Source organism: Abramis brama (genome assembly GCF_963993115.1).
Source record: "Abramis brama genome assembly, chromosome: 14".
NCBI lineage: Eukaryota > Metazoa > Chordata > Actinopteri > Cypriniformes > Leuciscidae > Abramis > Abramis brama.
In genome coordinates this window covers 4,706,728-4,712,564 of record NC_139976.1, presented here as the reverse complement: position 1 = coordinate 4,712,564, position 5,837 = coordinate 4,706,728, and the positions used below count along the sequence as shown (strand labels likewise).

General features: G+C 37.3%; 1 long non-coding RNA gene across 2 annotated transcripts; it reads right to left on the bottom strand.

Moving 5' to 3' along the window:
* Positions 1 to 1,292: 1,292 nt before the first annotated feature.
* LOC311095733 lies at positions 1,293 to 5,152 on the bottom strand. 2 transcript variants are annotated; one of them, XR_014608896.1, is made up of 3 exons: positions 5,012 to 5,152; positions 3,793 to 3,951; positions 1,293 to 3,500 (listed from the first exon to the last, which is right to left on the bottom strand). It is a non-coding gene; the product is annotated as an uncharacterized lncRNA (long non-coding RNA). The 2 variants fall into 2 exon arrangements; XR_014608897.1 differs by lacking the exon at positions 5,012 to 5,152 and having other exon boundaries at positions 3,793 to 4,994.
* Between the last annotated feature and the right edge of the window lie 685 nt (positions 5,153 to 5,837).

Genomic DNA, 5,837 nt, shown 5'->3' with positions numbered 1-5,837 from the left:
ATGGTAAATATAAATAAAACACATACACAAGTCCTTGTTTGACTATTATTGCATATTTTTAAATGTCAGTTTTACATTTGGAGTGGAAGGGTGACAACTGAAAGCTATATAGCCTATACGGTAAGTATTACTTAGATACGTTTTGGAGGGAAAGCTTCACGTTCGTGTTAGCATCGGTAGAACAGAGAGGGATTAAGAAAGCAGGGTAGCTAGGGTGACCACCATCAAACAAACCAAATGTGGGACGATGTGGAACATTTTACCAACACTAAAACATAAACCACCCCTGTGTTTCTGCACCCTTCAGACTGATTACCTTTAAAGATAGTTTTATTATTATTATTATATAATGTCTAACTTAATAAAAACATTTGAATTCTGCCTTTCAGCTGATAAAAATTCTTTGTTCTTTAGTCCCTTCCAGAAAACACCATTAGCCTACATCACAATGTAACATAACATGTCTTTATTTGACATGTCATTTAAATTCAACATCACTGAGCCCAAAGGCAGCAGCATCATGCAGATCACTATTTTATAAACAGATCTGACCAAGTCCAATTAAAATCCAACAAAATAAACAATGAACAAATAAAATATAAAACATGAAATTAGATCATTGACAGTCGTATATATTAAGAATATATTAAACCAAAAACTTTCATATTTTTAGAAAGGATGTGAATTAAAACCACCACAACAAGTTGATAAATTCTGTTGAATTAAATAGTTTAATTTAATTAATTATGAATTATTTAACATTATTTTATTTAATGTTTTCTGACAGGAAACACGTGGAACGAATCACCGGTCCACATTTTGATTGACAGCTGTCAACCTACTAGTGACCGTGTTTACTCCTTTCCTTTCAACCATTGTATAGGATTTTAAAAAAGGCTGTTGTATTTGTACTTCTGACGAAGCGCTGTTAAATAGCCTATAGGTGAAAAAATACACTGCAAAAAGAAGAAATAAAATGCTTTCTTAAAAAGGCAAAAGAATGCATGCACGTTTTCTTAATATAATAATTAAAAACCAATAGACGGATGAAAATGCGGGACATATTCTCAATATGCGGCGTGTGGGACAAGGGGTGAAAATGCTGTGCGGGACAACGCAAAGCAGGGCGGGTGGTCACCCTAAGAGTAGCTAGCAACAGTCCATTCAGCATTTAGTGTCCAGTCCTTTTCTTCTGATGAGGCATGAGTTGACCACAAACCAAGATAATTTTAAGACTAACCCATACACAAAGTATCAAATATATGTAAGAATAACAACTCATTATGCTTGGATGAATGAATGCAATAGTATTTTTTTTTTTATTAAACAATGAGTGAGACAACAAGAAAAAGACAACAAGAAAAAGTGTGTGTGGTCATCAAGTTTATGAATTTCAGGAGAAGTTGAAGAACATCACAACCACTCTCTGTGATGTTCAATGGTGTCATGTTCATTGGTTACAACTAATATTTTATAGATCAGTGGTCATACCATGGTTTGCTGTGCAGCTTTTGGATGCTCCAATCGTTCTGAGAAGGGTTACCAAATGTATGGCTTCCCCAAAGACCAAGAGCGCAGGAAAAGATGGATGGCAATGGTCAGCCGTCAAAACCTGCAAATGACAGGGTCCAGCTACAGAAAACTATGTCATGTAAGTAATGTTCACACAGGCAGGGATTAAAGTGAAAAAAATTCTTCTGACTGAAATTTTTTTTTAGGCCAAGTCATATTCCTTTAACTTTTTACATAGTCGAGACCAATAGCGTTTTAAGGGGAGACGTTTTAAACCGCTTTAATATTGCCAGTAGGCATATTTTAAAAACTATTTTAATCTATGAAAACGAGGCAGGGAGCATGTAGGCTACTGTAGAGCACGAACGGCAGCATTGTGACTAGCTTCTGATTGATGGTGACCTAGCACTTTTTTGCCATTATTGCCATATTGAAGTCTCCTGTGACATACTGTGCAAAGACACGTACCTGGCTGTTAGATTTTTTTAGTCCACAAACTAAAAGGCTTGCCATTCTCCCCCCATTTCGCTAAGCCTTCCCCTTTACTTAAACTTTCGTTAAGTAAAGGGGAAAATATTATATATAGGCAAATTATAACACGTTAACACAAAATTTGTTAACACACACAAGTACTTTTCCCCTTTACTTAACATAAATTGTAAGAATATAAAGACTAGTAATAAATAAACATTAGGCCTATACTAAAGCTATTAAATAGCAGTCCCAAACTAGTTTTTGTTAATACAAAGTTGGTATGAGCCACTACAGTCATTTAAAAATATAAAAAATAATACAAAGAAAAATAGTGGCATTTTGGGGTTAATATGGAAACGACAGTTACCATGGCGAATACACAATATTAACAATAACTGTTAATGAAACATGGAAACTGCTCCTGGTGAATAGAATGAAAATAATCCCTGCATTACTTTTATTTCGGGTAATTTACAACGTAACGGCGTTGCATGCTCGTAGTTTCTTTTGCACTAGCTTGATCAGTGAGGCGATACAGCACGCGCCGCAGCATTTGCGCGTGCAATTGAGTGTGCGCTACGAGAACAGTATAACGGCTGACAGGACAAGAAAGTCCGTTTTTCTGAGGTGAAAAACTATATTTCAGCGTATACTCATGTCACTGCCTGGTAGTTCCTATTGTGCTGGGTTTTCTGAAGTAGTCATGATTCGCCTCTCATAACATGCTCTAATAAACACGCATGCAGAGTGGAAAAGGAGGAGCGGAGGCGCGGGGAGCAAGGATTACAGCGCAAACTATATCGATATATGCGATATGGTCTAATTCCATATCGCATTTCAAAAATATATCGATATATTTTTTATATCGATATATCGCCTAGCCCTACCTGCATTATAAGTGTGTCCATGGTAACTGAAATATAGTTATTCTAACTCAGCGCGCAACTGTAGCCTGACATGCACTTTCCGTGAGCGGTAATTGAAAACCCGGAGTGGACCATGAGCGAAGTGATTACAGAACGCTTAGAATGGAGAGAGGAACGTGCTTTTGCTCTTCTCCAGGCTTTGATCACATCCCCCTCAGTAGGGTGAATACACCTCGTCTTTCCTTAATTTAAGACCTATTCAAACTAAAATTAAGACATTTATTACACTTTTTGAGAAATGAAATCCTATTTACGGCCTTAAAATTATTAAAAGTGAATTTAAGACATTAAGGACAGACTGGAACCATATTGACGGAAATCCGTCATAGACCTGCTGCAATTAACGGAAATCCGTCGTAGCGACGGAGAACTTTAATCCCTGCACAGGTGACATCACTTACTAGCATTTCAAAGGGCATCATATTTGTAAATGTAGAGAATTAAGACTTTTCAATGATATTTGAAGTACAATGGAAACTGACCTTACAAGCCTACCATACCATGCTGTGCCAACCATATTCATTCACCGGCCTAAGCCGAAGAGAAGGAAATCCCCTTCAGTGAGGGTGCCTCCAGCACCAATCAAAACTACAATGGACCACACATATTACAAAAAATTAAAATTCAGTATAGTACATGCAGCGAACAATATTCTCCATTTCATATAATTCAATGATTATTCATATTAGTAAACCCAGCTTCAAAATTTACTCCACTCCAACCAGTGGGCAGGGATTCTCCGAGGATTTGCATACAAAATGTTAGGGGTGTAACAATATATCATGTCACAATATATCGCAAGACAAAAATGCAACAATATGTTTCATGGATAGTTCACCCAAAATAAAAATTACCCTGTGAGAAAAAAATTGAACCTTACTGGTTGCCATGGATGTATTTGGCCTCTCCATTCCCGGCACACCGTCCACAGCCTCCAGTCTCCTCTCATTTCAGCAGCCATCGCCAGCACCAGCCGCCACCACATGCAGCAGAGCACAAATCAGTAGACAAGCGCTGTATTGTAGGTCAATGCGTTTCCCTACTCATAGAAGAAATTAGTCACACTGTTTAATAAACATTTTATTCAACCTTAATGATCCTATAGAAGATTTCAGGCAGTTTCTCTTTTTTTTTTAAAATAAAATATTTTACAGTCTTTTATTTCACTTTGTGAAAAGTTTCTGGCTTTGTTCAGGCAAAGATGCACCTTACACTTTTCACAGTAGACATGTGAGAAGAGATTGTTGGTGCAGTGCTTGCATATGTCAGGTCTCCCATGTTGGAAAATTATCAATGCCACCCCATCTTACATAAAAAATAAAAAATATCACACTGCAGCTTGGCCATTTATGGGATGTTGTTGGATTGATTTATTGAAAGAATACCCAAAATGTATTTTAAGATGGCATTTCAGGCATTAATTAAATCGTCAAAATAGTGTGTGGTTGTATTGTGGTGGGAAATATGTAGATTTCATTACAGAAATGTTACATGAAAGTTCAGGGATAAAGCACCCATAAACCTGCAGTATCAAATTTGATACACACATTTTTTGCTTGATTAAACTGTAATATAGAGAATGAATTGTTAGGTAATTATGTATTGTTTCATTACAGAAACTATTCATTTGAAACAATTAGTAACAATAGAAATGTTATTCTTACTGTAACTTCTTGAAAATGAGCAAAGGTTTTCCTGCAAATCGCGTGTGGATGTTTTAATGACGGCGACCATATTAAAGGCCAAAAAAAGCTTTTTAGGCCGTGGGCCAAGTCTGTTTTTCTCCTTTAGTTTTCGATTTGATAGATCTCCTCCAGGGAACTGGTTCATTTTTTATAATTAGCTATATAAATTGTTGTTGAGCACATTACTGCTTGTTTCCAACCTCAATTGTTGCACATTAAAATATAACGTAGATATAATCTCGCTAGCTAACCACAAAATGTTAGCCGGATCAATCAGTCGTCTACCAAGATAAAAAAAATATATAGAATTAAGTTTTGCATATACAAATAAGATAAGTATATGCATCATAAAGGGCCTCTGATAAAATATAGACAGTGGATCATTCAACATTGTTAGTAATTTAATAAACTTACCTCAGAAGTTAGCCTACTCCACGGCCAGCAATGGAAATCTCCACGCGTTGAATGAATTGTTTCGAACTTCCGGGAACTTTACGAGGCTGCATACCCCGGAAGTAGGCGGCAAAAAGCTTTACAACGGAGTCCTATGGGAGTGTCGCCACTCTGTTTTCTCTACCACTCTGGACAAACCTAGTAAAAACGAATGCAGTCTATACACTGACTTGGCAGCTCTGTGAAATGTAATACAACAGTGCCACCTACTGTCTAAATGCATTAACATTAAAAGTGTGAGGTGAAACTTTTGCATAGACATAGGTAAATGGGTTTGTAAATTAGCCTGAAATAATAAAAAAAATAAAAAAATTCAGCTCTTGTGCATCCTCACATTGGAGTCCCGAGTTCATGTACAAAGTTTGGTTTCGATACGTGACAGAGTTCCTGAGATATGGACGACTTCCTGTTTGGCGACTACGCCACTGATTTCGTTTGGCTGTGACGGGCAAACGCTTCCGAAAATCAAAAATCCTTCTAGTAACTTTTGTGAGGCTTGGTCCAAGGATCATGTATGTCCAGTTTTGTGAAGTTCGGACCAAATTTGTGACCTGTGAAAATTTAGTTTCGCTTTCTGTTCAATCCAATATTGCGGACGAACGACATGGACTCGTGATGTCATCTTCGCGAGCAACTTACACCAGTACTGACCGGACGTTTTAAAGTTGGAACGGTGTCTCTGTCTCAAAGGGCCTAGGCGCAAGAGCTGGCCAAATAGCTGGGGGGGGGGGGGGGGGGGGGTTGCCAAATGATGTAAAATTTTGGAATGTTTTATTTTTTATTTTTT